The sequence below is a fragment of the Bactrocera neohumeralis genome, unplaced genomic scaffold (assembly GCF_024586455.1).
Source record: "Bactrocera neohumeralis isolate Rockhampton unplaced genomic scaffold, APGP_CSIRO_Bneo_wtdbg2-racon-allhic-juicebox.fasta_v2 cluster09, whole genome shotgun sequence".
Taxonomy (NCBI): domain Eukaryota; kingdom Metazoa; phylum Arthropoda; class Insecta; order Diptera; family Tephritidae; genus Bactrocera; species Bactrocera neohumeralis.
In genome coordinates, this window is record NW_026089622.1 from 4,198,833 (window position 1) to 4,213,704 (window position 14,872).

The following is a 14,872-nucleotide window of genomic DNA, read 5'->3' on the forward strand; positions in this document are numbered from 1 at the left end:
AAAGAGCTGATTCAATTATATTAAATACTTACTTTTGAAAAATTTGTCAAAAAATAATTTATAGGAGACAGCGAATGTATTTTTTCGCAATGAATTAAGTTAATTTTCGAGGCAACAATGCAAACAAAACAGCTGAGTGATGTTACCAAGTAACGAAAAAACTATCATGCTTGCCAGTCTGGTACTTCGTTAATCGGTAAAACGATAATCTGTTATTTTTACAAAAACAAAACCCACGTAAAAAATTAACGACTAACGAAATAACAAAGCTGGTCTGATTACCCCTATTGTAATGTTAACTTGCTAGAATAGGAAAGACGAATACCCAAAAAAACGAAAAGCGCAGTTTATTTTGGATTTTAAATATGTAAGTTTGTTACTTGATAATTTCTAATTAATTTCTATTATATGTATATATATATATATATATATATAATTAATTTCTTTTATATATAGAAAACGCAAAAGCTTAACAGGGAGAAAAGGCAAGCATTGTGAATTGAATGTTGTGTGTATAATTAAAAATTTTAATATTAAAGAAATCATTTGGAGCATTTACAGAATTCAAATATGTATATTGCGAATAACAAACAAATAAGGGAGTAAGTTTTAAATTATTATATTAAAGTTAAATCTCTTCTTCTTAATTGGCGTAGACACCGCTTACGCGATTATAGCCGAGTTAAGAACAGCGCCAGTCGTTTCTTCTTTTCGCTACGTGGCGCTAATTGGATATTCCAAGCGTAGCCAGGCCCTTCTCCACCTGGTCCTTCCAACGGAATGGTGGTCTTCATCTTCCTCTGCTTCCCCCGGCGGGTACTTACTCCCTTATTTGTCGAATACTTTCAGAGCTGGAGTGTTTTCGTCCATTCGGACAACATGACCTAGCCAGCGTAGCCGCCATCTTTTAATTCGCTGAACTATGTCGATGTCGTCGTATATCTCGTACAGCTCATCGTTCCATCGAATGCGATATTCACCGTGACCAACGCGCAAAGGACCATAAATCTTTCGCAGAACTATTCTCTCGAAAATTCGCAACGTCGACTCATCAGTTGTTGTCATCGTCCAGGCCTCTGCACCATACAGCAGGACGGGAATTATGAGTGACTTATAGAGTTTGGTTTTTGTTCGGCGAGAGAGGACTTTACTTCTCAATTGCCTACTCAGTCCGAAGTAGCACCTGTTGGCAAGAGTTATCCTGCGTTGGATTTCCAGGCTGACATTGCTGGTGGTGTTTCCGATGGTTCCCAAATATACGAATCTATCAACAACTTCAAAGTTATGACTGTCAACAGTGACGTGAGAGCCAAGTCGCGAGTGCGACGACTGTTTGTTTGATGACAGGAGATATTTCGTCTTGCCCTCGTTCACTGCCAGACCCATTTGCTTTGCTTCCTTGTCCAGTCTGGAGAAAGCAGAACTAGCGGCGCGGATGTTGAGGCCGATGATATCAATATCATGTGTAGTGTATTTAGACGACATTCTAATATTTAGCACATCAATTTTTTGAAGAAAGAAACAGAGTTTTTAGGACACATTTTAACGGAGGAAGGCATGAAGCTAAATACTAACAAAATTAAAGTTGTAGAAAATTTACAAATTCCAAAAACAGACAGACAAATCAAAAGGTTTTTAGGAATCACCGCTTACAATCGTAAATTCGTAAAAGACTACGCTAGAATAGCCTATGAATGAATGATCCAATATTGCGTTATCCAGATTTCGAAAAACAATTTTCTTTAACAACAGATGCATCCAATTATGCGATTGGTGCAGCATTATCACAAGAGGGACACTCAGTGTGTTACGCCTCAAAAACTTTGAATAACCACGAAAGAAACTATTCCGCAATAGATAAAGAATTTCTTGCGATAATGTGGAGTATAAACTATTTTAGGCCATACCTCTATGGAAATGATTCCATCCTCCAAACAACAAATTATCAGTGAAAGCAATTGTCAGTTAGACTTTTACAACATCAGCTGTTACTTGACTAGTAGTTAATCAACATTGGGGGGTTAACTTATAGCTAACTAAGCTTTTTTAATAAAAAGTAGTTGGTTAAGCCGTTGGTATTGGTTACCTAATCACTGTGAATTCGGCCCTAAGCTGTTGAAACAGTAAATAATAGAAGCAAATTTACTTTTCTAGAGATTTCATAGCGATGGCAGAAGGGATTTGAAAAGTTTTCCTTCGGAGTATACGTTTTAATATCAACTAGTTTAAAACGCATCAAATAGGTAAGAATGTTGCCAACTTTTTATACCCTGAACAGGATATATTAAGTTTGTTACGAAGTTTGTAACACCCAGAAGGAAGCGTCGGAGACCCTATAAAGTATTATATATATGATCAGTATGTTTAGCTGAGTCGATTTAGCCATGTCCGTCTGTCCATCTGTCTGTATATAAACGAACTAGTTCCTCAGTTTTTAAGATATCGTGTTGAAATTTTGCAAACGTTATTTTCTCTTCAAGAAGCTGCTTATTTGTCGGAACTGCCGATATCGGAATACCATAACATATAGCTGCCATATAAACTGAACGATCGGAATCAAGTTCTTGTATGGAAAACTTTCACATTTGACAATATATCTTCACGAAATCTATATATGTGGCTAAATGAGTCTCAGACCCCCCTCACACTATTACACTTCCACACCACACACATTACATTCACCACATCATCATTCTACACTACATCATCAGTTTACACCACATCTTCATTTCACATTCCACATCACACGCACACAATACCAACATCACGAATTTTACACACATGAGGACACCGCACAAAAAAGAACAAAAGGGACTGACGGACAAGGCACCAGCCTCTTTTGATTACGATCCGCGCGCATATACGCATCGATTGCCATCTCGTCGCTTGAATTCGGAATCCTCTACTTCACTTTCGTCGCTATTCAACGGGTGAGTTCGCGGGTTTGATACCCACTAGTATATGGCCGGCAGCGTAAGTTTTTATGGTCCTTCGAGCCATACCGGACGGCACTATTGGTAACACAAATAATAGATATATCGGTCACGGTGACGCGTTAAAAGTGTGAAAAAAAAAAAAAATTGGAAAAAAAAAAACAAAAACACAAAATAACATATCGGTCACGGTGACGCGTTAACTAAATAAAATAAAAGTGTGAAAAAAAACCGTTTGTGATACGGTTGAGAAAGCTGTTGAAAAAATCGAAAAAAAAACAGTTGGTGAATATTGGAAAAAAATACAAAAAGCTTGCTGGTGATGGTGAAAAGTGAAAAAAACGGTGGTGCAAAAATATAAAAAAAAAAAAAAAATATTAAAAAAAAACGGTGGTGTACAGTTGAGAAAACTGGTGTGACAAAGTGAAGCAAAAAACCGTTGGTGGCAACGAACCAAAAAACAAAAAAAAAAAAAAAACAACGGTGGTGTACAGTTGAGAAAACTGGGATATATGTATTAAACATAAAATTTCATGTGGATATGCAAAAGTGCAACTGAAAACATAAAAGAATACAAACTGGTGACAAGAGTGCAGTGTGGGAAATAACATCCCAGTAGCAAAATAATTCACTACTGAAAAAAGTAAGCGAGTTGGTAATGGGTTGCGGGGCAAGAAACGAGAAAAATTTCGCTTTAAAATCGTTGTTGTTATCTTCAAGAAATGTGCGAATTTTATTCATATGAGTTGGTCATCCGCACAACTGATCGACCCAGCTCTCTGGGTATGTGAGCGCTTCAGTACTAAATTTCATAGGAAATAGGTTGTGTGACAAAACCGATGCTTTTTTGTTGTTGTTCTTTTCTGAAAATAATTGGTAACCGTTAGTCCTGCCACGACGCCGACAATTGTTGTCTTTCAATTTTAATGATTGTGGTTTTTAGTAAATTTTAAGTATCAGTTGAAAGCGGTCGGGTGTGAAGTATTAAAAGTTATTTAAGTATGTACATCAAAGAAGATTAATTAATGCCGAAATAAATGAAATTCTAAATATAAATAATTCAAATGACAATAATTATAATCTTAGTGAATGTGACAATGATAATGAAAATGTGGTTGAAATTAACAATGAAAATTCTAGAACTGAAAATGTGAATGAAAGTAGTTTGGTAGTTGACTTAAAACAATGGGCAGTGAAAAATAACGTAACTCGTGTGGCTTTTGATGGTTTATTGAAACTTTTAAATAAATGGCATTTAAATGTCCCAACTTGCGCAGAGTCTCTGATTATTAGGCAGGATTCAATTATAAGAAGTGTTTCGCCTGGAACATATTTGCATTTAGGAGTGGAAAATAAGCTGCGTAGAATAAGTGACATTATATTAGCAAAAATAAATTTAGTGGTTCAAAAATTAATAGATTTGGTGACATTACATCTTTTGTTTCTAATTGTATCACTCTAAAAGCCAAACCACCTGACAATATTTGTTTTGCTAATGATAGTCCTTTCCAAATTTTTCGATTTTCGAATGAAGAAAATGAGGTTTCCATTATAGGCAGAAGGTTTACAAATTGTAAAGCATATTTCGAAAAACCTTTGAATTCGCTAACAGATTTAGGAATTTTTACTGCGAACAAAACTCCCACTGCAAACGAAGAAACGTTTAATATAAAGCAGGTTAACTACAAACTTTTTTACTTTCCAATTAATGCCAACGAATATTTATTCATTCCTATACTGCATTCAATTTAAGTAAAAGTCGATACACAAAGATGTCACAAAACTTATTTACTTCAACTCCGGTATTCAGATGCAATGCTACATTAAGCGATGAAAACATTAGTCCAGGTATGTTAATATTAAATAAATTTTCAACAAATTTAATTAACTTTTTGACCGAAATTTTTTCACTTTTTCGAGCCAAAAACTCCAACCCCGGAAACCAAAAAAGTTAATCTCAGCCCAAACAAGTAATTTAATTCACTATTGTTTTTTGTATATTTGTAGTTCCGGAAAATACTCAAAATTAACTAAATAAAATCAAGCAAAAAATAGACGAACTTATAACAAAATTGGATGGTTAGAATCAATATTACCATTAGTAGCGACGTAATGCAACTCACGGAAATTGAAGATGATGTTTCCAAAAATAAAGATATATACGTAAGTCTAAAGTCTTACCAACATACATATATGTATGTATATATATTCATTATCAGCAACTAAATCGGTGTTTCAGGTGTCTATTATAAAAAACATTATTGGATCAGTTGGAGTTACAAACGGAATGAAAAAAATTCTCAGCGATAGCGTCATGGTGCAGTTAAATTATGATGGACTGCAAGACAAGGTGGCATTCAAGAAGTTTGAGTGCCTAAATAATGCCATATATGGTAAATTTCACTTTCCCGTAATTAATAAGTCTTTGTTTTGATACACTTTGTTTATTTTTTTTAGAAGCAATGCAAGTGGAAGGTTTCACTAAAGGCGATTATGAGCGGGAGCTAAAAACCGATATCACAAAGCGGGCTCTTTGAAAAAACAAAAAGATAAACAAATATAATAAATTAAAGTATGAAAACAATTAATTTAAGTAACATTGAAATTATTTTTAAATGTAAAATCCTAATTATAGTAATTTGTTCTGAAATGGATTTCTTTATTATTTCTAATTGAATTAAAAAATATAAAACTATAAGATATTTATTTTGGATTCGTTTTAGTAGGAAATGCGCACAACTGATCGATTCATATATTTAGGTATGTGAGCCGGTAATTCGCACAACTGATAGATTCGTATACCCAGGTATGTGAGCCGGTAATGCTTACAACTGACTAATTCATGTCTTCAGATATATAGCTTGGTAATGCGTACAGCTGATCGATTTGTATCCCTGGGTATGTGAGTTGATCTGTTCTGAAATTCCTAGGACATCGCTGTGTTAAAATTCAGCAATGAATTCAGCAGTAAGACCCTCACTTTGGCTCTTACCAACTCATACACTACCTATTACCTTTTGCTAGTGGGATACGCATAAACCACATACATATACATACACCCGCGGCCAAGCGTAACTTACCATTAAGAAATTTCTAGCGAAAACGTGTTCTATCACTCATTGTAACGGTACTTGTTGCGGTAATGGAATTTTTCCGTTAAGTTTTAACGAAGTGATCTCTGACGTACACAAATATAAAATATTAAAAAAAAAAATAAGTTCTGTCAAAAAAGTAAAAGTAAACCAGAACTAAAAAAAATGTTAGAAAGTGTTTGGGAGGAGGAAATTTCAAGCAGTGTTTTGGAGAAACTTGTTGGGTCAATGCCTGCTCGTATCGAAGCTGTAATATCCGCTAGAGGTGGACCGACGCCATATTAGATTTCCCGTTATTCTTTTTGAATATGTTGTAATTCCATTTTCAATTGAAACAAAAAATGTTGTTAAGTTATTACAAGAATTAGTAATAATGAAATCGAAGACTTGTGTGCAAATAAAAAAAAGTTGTCTCAATTTAATTTTACAAATGGGCCAGATTAAAGTCAACAGTTAACCAAATATATTCGAGCCATCTATATATTCCCCGTATTCTATTAAATCCATAAAAAAAGTTACCCAAAGAACGAAAAAATTTAAAATAGTGAAAAAATATCAAGTGGTAAGTTACGCTTGGCCGCGGGTGTATGTACATATGTAAAGTGGAAATATAACACAAGAAACAGAAAATAAAAACTAAAAAGTGTGGTGACAAAAATTGAAATTGAAGTGAGAGAGCAGAGTGGAGAAAAGACAAAAATTGTAATAATTTACACCTACTATATATGTACATGTACATATATACACATAATGTAAATCAGCGGATAGTAAAGTGACCCATAAACAGAAGGAAGAAGTCCGACAAAATTCAAGCTACATCACCACAACCATTCCAACAACAAAAGGACCGGAGAAGGAAGAAAACCAAGGACAGGAACAAACATAAGCAAATCACAAGCCCCACACATCAGGCACATACATACATAAGTACACTCATATCATCCCCAAAAGCCCCTGGCGGAAAACAAAGTGAGTGTATCGTTTCCTTTCAATTTTTATACTATATACATATATGTGTGGTTGAATTTGCAAAAAGTAAAATTAGAGTTCTGACCAAATTTCCGGTCTAAAAACGTAGTGAAAACCGTTACCAAACTGTTTTCGGTACTCGGTTCATTTTCCGGGAAAAACCGAAAACCGCTAACAAAACAGTTTGGTACTGGTTATAGCGGATTAGTGATTGCCGCTAATGCTTACCGTTGTGTTATAACACAAAAATTATCCCAAAAGCCATAACAACAAAAATTTTGTTGCAAGTATTTACTTACAGAAATTCCCGCAAGACCCCTTATACTTAATCAAGTATAAGCAGGATTGCTTAAAAGGAAGCTACGGCAATCACCAGCAAGAAACAAAAGCATATGTATATGCAAATTAAACCATACATACATACATATATGTCACATATGTATATTTCTATAATATAACAACAGTATAACTTGCTCATTACTAGTATACATACGTACATACATACATACAGGACATGAACTATCGGAATGCTATTACGGAATCCGAAGAAGAAGAAGAGCTACTTGCCTCCAGCCAGGAGACAAGTAAGAGTACTACCGGACATACCAACCAAAGTATACCGGTAGATACAGCAGTAAAAGCCCCTGATATAAGGGTGGAAGCGTCCACCTCCAAGGCTGCCATGAGCACCAACCAAAGTGCACTGGCGGCTAAAGGAGAAAACAGAAAGGAGCGCAAGAAATCCCAGAATCAGCTGAGGAAAAACCGGTACCAGAGGGCAGTTTTCATACTAGGGAAGATAGCCAAAGACCAGGCAGCCGGTACCCCAGTTGATGAGGCCGAAACAAAGCGCCTCAAATCTATCGTAGAGGAATATGAAGGCTACCTGAAAAGGAAGCAATCACAACCTCAAGAAGAGAGCAAGCGAGAGAGCACTTCTCAGAAGAGAAATCGCTCCATCACAGAAGCACCCGGAACTCAGCCCAAAAAACCGAGGCGAAGCGAAGGTGAACACAGCAGCACAACAACGGCAAGGCATTTCTGCGATGTTGCCAGAGATAGCCTGCAGGTGGCCATCATAGACGGAAATTCCTCCTCTCCGAGCACAATGCAGGAGAGATGGGTGGAGATCGACGTCAGATTGTCGAGTATGGTGCTAAGCTATGTACTCGACAATCCTGCGAGTCCTCGCCCGGAGTTTGACTCTTCTGAGACCCTCAGGGGCTACAGGGTCATCAAGTGCGCGGACCAGGCCTCGCTGGATTTCCTGACGGGTAGTGTGGCTAAAATTAGCAACGCCTTTGTAGGCCTCCATTTGAGGCTTATACCCGCCAAGGACATTCCGAAGAGACCTCGTGCTCGCATTTGGTTACCCCTTCTAGAGGAGCCAGGCGAAAAACTCCTGCGGTGCATTAAGCTGCAGAACAAATCTATACCTAGTATAGATGAGTGGCAGCTAATCAAGGAGGAAAAACCGAATAAAGCAAGCAAGCCAATACTAGTGGCTATTTGTGATGAGTCCATTGAGGCTCTGAAGAAGACTGACTACAAAATCAGCTTCGGAATCCGCAAAGCCAGACTAAAAATATTCCAAGGCGACAAAGCGGCTGACGAAGACGACACGGAAGAGGTCGACGACGCCAGCCAGTTGCTAAAGAATGTGGGCATCGAAGAAACCCGAGATGCCCAATAACATAAGATGCGTGCAGATAAACCTGCAGCACTCGAAGAGTGCTACAGCGAATCTGACAACCCTCGTGAATGAGGGGGGCATCGACATCAGCCTAGTACAGAAGCCCTGGGTCAATGAAGATACCATTAAAGGGCTAAACAGCAGCAACCATAACCTGTTTTACACACGGAACAGAGGTAAACCTAGGGCATGCATTCTTATCAATAAAAGTATAAATGCATTTCTTTGTCCTAATTACAGCACAGCAGATATCACAGTGGTAAAGGTGGAACAGAAGGATAAGCCCTTCTTCTTGGTCTCGGCCTACTTGGCCCATGACGAAGACATACCACCGGTCCCGCTCACCAGACTAGTAGAGGAGAACAGGAAGGAAGATGTCCTAATAGGGTGTGATGCAAACGCAAGGCACACCGTATGGGGTAGCTCCAGTATAAACACCAGAGGTGAGTCACTCTTGCAGTATATTTTGAATAGTAATCTAAGTATTTGCAACAAGGGCGATAAGCCAACTTTTATTTTCCCAAGCTCGGATAGGTTTCCGGGGTGGGAGGAAGTGCTTGACCTCACGCTATCAACAGACACAGACAGTCTCGTTGTGGATAACTGGAGGGTATCCGATGAGCCTTCCATGTCGGATCACTCCTGGATACTTTTCAGCATCCGCGAGCAGTACAGTGCGCCTCTCACTTACCGGAACCCTAGAAGAACGGCTTGGGGAAAATTTACCAGTATAGCAACAAAATGCCTTGAAAAGGGAGGCAATAAGAGCATCAGAAATCCTGAGGAATTAGATTTAGAAGTAGAGAAGTTGGAAAAAATCCTAACCACAACTTTTAATAAATCTTCTCCGCTAACAGTTTTGAAAAAGAGAAAGTCTCTTCCTTGGTGGAACAGTGAACTCAAGAATTTGAGAACACAACTAAGGAAGGCTTTCAATGAGAGTTTTAGAACCAAAATCTGGCAGCCATAAAAGGCAGTATGAAAGAATACAAAAAAGCAGTCAGGAAAGCTAAAAAGGACTCATGGCGATCTTTCTGTACATCGATAGAAAGTTGCACAGAGGCCGCCAGGCTGAGTAAAATGCTATCCAAAGATCATATTAATACTGCCTACATAAGGGCGGAGGGAAGTGATTGGACCTCCTCGGCAAAAGAGTCTCTGGAGGTACTTATCACAACGCACTTCCCCGGGAGTCAGCAAATACCTTCAACGAGGGTTCAACTAGAACCACCGCTGAACGCAGCTGACTATCGAAGCCAAATAGTAGACAAAAGTAAAATCAAATACGCCATAAATAGTTTTGCACCATATAAAGCGGCAGGTCCTGACGGGATTATGCCCATAATGCTGCAAAAACTGGTAGAACCAATGGTTCTAAGGCTAGAAAATATATACAAAGCAAGCATACAACTATCTTACATCCCAAGAAGTTGGAAAAGAAGTAAAGTTGTGTTCCTTCCAAAACCAGGCAGAAGAACACACGAGAATGCCAAGGATTTTAGACCTATAAGCCTTACCTCCTTTATGCTGAAGGTACTAGAAAGGCTAATAGATCTACACGTAAGAACAATAATGGCGGAGAAGTTATCGAAGTCCCAACATGCGTACATGAAGGGCCGATCAACCGAAACCGCCCTTCACGAGGTGATAAGTGTAATTGAAAAATCACTACATCACAAACAATACACCATGGCTGCATTTCTAGACATAGAGGGCGCCTTCAACAACATAGAAGTAAATGCGATAATTAATTCTCTGGCACATGGTGGGATAGACGACACTGTGTGCAGATGGATACTATCGATGCTTGAGAATAGGAAAATTATAGCTTCAAACGGCGCTGCAACACAAACAAGCTATGTGAGTAGAGGAACGCCTCAAGGGGGGGTCCTCTCTCCGCTTCTATGGGTTGCAGCGCTGAACGAAATACTACTCCAACTAAACGGTGGAGGAGTGAAAGCAGTAGCGTATGCAGACGATATAGTGTTGTTGGTCTCAGGCATGTTTCCTTTAACAGTCAGCGAGATTATGGAAAGAGCACTTCGTAGGTTAAACCTATGGGCTAAAAACAATGGTCTAGGAGTTAACCCGAACAAAACCGAACTGATGCTATTCACTAGCAGAACCAAAATACCTCAGTTTCAACTTCCGGTACTAAACGGTACAACACTCACTCTATCCCCCACAGCTAAATACTTGGGGGTGGAGATTGACACCAAATTGTCCTGGAAAATAAATATAGAAAAAAGAATAAACAAAGCATTCATGGCCTACTATACTTGTAAGAAAATCGTCAACAAGAATTGGGGCCTTAAACCAAGTATAATCATGTGGATGTATACCGCTGTCATAAGACCTATACTTACATATGGAGCTCTGGTATGGTGGCCAGCGCTAAACAAACAATACAATATTAGAAAATTAAATGGAATACAAAGAGCAGCATGTGCGGGTGTTACGGGTGCAATCAGGTCATGTCCGACTGATGCGCTCAATGTGATCCTGCATCAACTACCAATGGACATTTTTATTCACAAAACAGCAGCTATTGCGGCGATAAGAATAAAAGAATTGGGAGGTTGGAAACAGCTGAACTACGGACATAGTGTAATTCTAAACAAGTTCACTATTAACAAATCAGACTACATTCTCCCAAAGCTCGATTTCAGTAGACACTTCCAGATGAGGATACCATCTAGACGAGAATGGAGAAGAGGTTCAATAGTAGAGGAAGATACCAACTCAGTCTATACCGACGGGTCCAAAATGGACTGCGGAGTGGGCACGGTGGTATTCTCCGCTGATCTAGGCATATCTCTCTCTATACGTCTACCGAACTCGGCTAGCATCTTCCAAGCAGAAGTACTAGGCATAGAAAAAGCCTGCGAGGTTCTATTAGAAAACCACGGAAATATACATAAAGCAACTATATTTACGGACAGCCAGGCGGCCCTCCTGGCATTGTCTTCACCCATGACAAATTCCAGTACAGTTCACAACTGCAAGAGAGCACTAAGCTCAATAAAAGACAAGCTCCAGCTAAACTTAATCTGGGTTCCCGGCCACAGGAACATTTTCGGTAACGAAAAAGCAGACGAGTTGGCAAAGGCAGGAGCTTTCCTCAATGAATCCATGGCGGAGCTAATACCAAGCCCGCTAGGATCGATAAAAGGAGAGATCAATAGACAATTTCAGCAAATTGCAAACAACAGGTGGAAAAACATTACAAAATGCGTCATAACTAAACAATTATGGCCAACATATGACAGGAAAAGAACAAATGATTTATTAAATAGGTCAAGAAAAAGTATTTACAGAATAACAGCTACCACAACAGGGCACTGGCCATTTGGGGAACATGCGTCCAAAATGGGATTGCCCTACAACGACATCTGCCGTGGCTGCGGAGTAGCAGGGAACAAGGAAACAATCTTCCACTTTCTCTGCGAATGCCCAGCTCTAGCACAGATCCGACACAAAACACTCGGAATCCACCAAGCACCAAATCTTGAATGGATTTCCACCAAAAGCATATCGGACATAAGTAGTTTCATCGAAACCTCAAAATGGTTTGAGAGAGAAGGTGAAACGTAATAGCAGATACAGGAGGTTCTACGAATAGTGTATCAAAATGGCACATCAAGTGCTAATTGAGCCCGATAGGGCTGCACTCCTACCTACCTACCTCTATTTAATTTATTGTGACTACTTGCTTGGGGTCTATTGACGCTTCTATTGAGGTCGTTTTGAACGTTTATCGTTCTGACTAGTTTTTTATCTACCCTTTCTGCGATTTCATATTGGGTAGTAAGAAATTCTTTCATTTGCTGCCACGTTGGGCACTTCCTACGCGATGAGAGCGATTGCTCCCACAAAAGTAACGATTTTTCTGGTAATGCAGCTGTGCATATATTTACCAGAATGGGGTCCCAATTATCTGTGGAAATATTCTGTGTTGACAAAACAGACAAACAATTTGAAACCGTGGATTGAAGCTTTATGAATTCTTCACTGGTTTCTTTCTGAATTTTTGGTAAATTCATTAGTATCGTCACTTGCTTGTCGACCAATATTCTCTCGTTTTCGTAACGTGCTTTAAGAGCTTCCCAAGCAAAATTGAAATTTTCGTCATTGAGAGCGAACTGTTTGACTATTACGCCTGCCTGACCTTTGGTTTTGTATCTGAGGTGATACAATTTCTGCGCTTGTGACAATTTGGGATGGTTTATGTACACAGCTGTAAACATGTCCCGGAAGGACGGCCACTGTTCATAACCACCAAGAAATATATTTGTGTCGCATACTGGCACTTTAAGGTGAATGCCCGAACTTGCCTCTTGGGCTTGTCTTTGTGGCAGCTCTACTCTCGGTTGTGGAGTAGGTGCAATTGCTCTTAATAGCTTTAGTTGATCAGAAATCATTGCCTTTGTGTCTTCGAACTGGTATAGGCAGTGTTCATACTTGGTGTATGCCGAGGATTTAAAATTTTCCGGTAGATCTGAGTCGTCAGATTCTACGATTGCGTCATATGCCGCTTGGAGACGTGTCCAGAAATTGTCTAAATTATCTTTTTTGATTTCTAAGACCGATTCAGAATTGTCTTGAATCGGTGAAGATGAGAATCGAGTGCAGTATCGTATCAAACTGTCACTCTCAGCAATGAATTTTGTATAAGAAATATCTTTACCCCTCTTTAGTTTTGTAGCACCTTGCTTTGAGCGTGTAGCTTCAGCCGGTGTACACGGACTTTTTTCGTCTGAAATCATCTTTGGAACTTTTAGCAACTGAGTTGTTTTCGATTCCTTTGAGTCTGAGCTCATTTAAAAGATGTATAGAATGAATCAAAACGTCTTAGTGAAAACTAGACTTGCAGATAAAATGTCGAATAGAAGACTCTTTGTATGTAAGAGTTTCAAAAAAAAAATCAATGAAACCAATGGCTTTTTAACAAACCGAGATTTCAAAATATTTTCGTATATATGTATGTATATAATTGGACGAGAACTCTTTTAAGCAAATAAGAGTTATCAACGAAATTGATATAAAGATAAAACGTATTTGATAATAATCGCGAACTCTTTTAAGTTAATAAGAGTTTTTAAAATGAAGTAATCACTTAAAATTGATTTAATGATTATTATTTTTTTTTTTCTTTTTAAATGGCCGGAAATTATTTTAAGTAGTTTATTTTTCTGTGTATATTTCTTTTATATATACTTTATGTCCAAATGTCCTATAGGGTATACCTATAGGTGGATATTTTATTTATTATGTGCTAATGAGCGCTCGTCTTAGAGATCACTGCACTTTGTACATATGCATGTGTGTACATATGTATTACGCTTTTGTTTTTTACACAATCCTGCTTGTTTTTGTTGATCAAAAATCAAGGGGTATTGCGGGAAATATGCCAATGTGGACTTTGAATATATTTTACACGCAATCCTGCTTGGTTTTGTTAGCCAAAATCCAAGGGGTATCGCGGAACATATGCCAATGTGGACTTTGAAGTAATTAGCGTATCTACATACGTGACAATACACTTACATATGTACTAATTCATATGTACTAATTTTGTGTTTTATATAAAAATTCTTTTTTATTATTTTTATTGTTGTATAATTTGTACCCAATGTCGATTGGGTACTTCTTCTAGTAAATTTTTCAGAAAATTTTGTATATATGTATGTATGCGCCCGTAAGTATAATATATATGTATATGCGTATATATAGTATGTATGTATATATGTTCGCGGTACGAATAAGCCACGAAAAGAGAATTAACCGACCGCAGGTAATTTTCTCAAATTCACGTGTTTGTTAGTATGTAATTTGTATTACTGAGCAGCATATACATACATATGTCTGTACATAGGTATATATGTTCGCAGTGAGAAAAGGCCGCGAACAGAATATTTAATGCTATTCTGCTTTTAGAAAGTATGTAGGTAGGTAGCACTTGATGTGCCATTTTGATACACTATTCGTAAAACCTCCTGTATCTGCTATTACGTTTCACCTTCTCTCTCAAACCATTTTGAGGTTTCGATGAAACTACTTATGTCCGATATGCTTTTGGTGGAAATCCATTCAAGGTTTGGTGCTTGGTGGATTCCGAGTGTTTTGTGTCGGATCTGTGCTAGGGCATTCGCAGAGAAAGTGGAAGATGTTTCCTTGTTCCTGCT

At 38.1% G+C, this 14,872-nt stretch overlaps 1 long non-coding RNA gene across 1 annotated transcript; it reads left to right on the top strand.

Annotated features, from left to right (window-relative positions):
* Window positions 1–2,556: 2,556 nt before the first annotated feature.
* Window positions 2,557–5,435, top strand: LOC126764021 (uncharacterized). Its single transcript, XR_007667782.1, has 3 exons — window positions 2,557–5,096; window positions 5,173–5,326; window positions 5,391–5,435. It is a non-coding gene; the product is annotated as an uncharacterized LOC126764021 (long non-coding RNA).
* The last annotated feature ends 9,437 nt before the right edge of the window (window positions 5,436–14,872 follow it).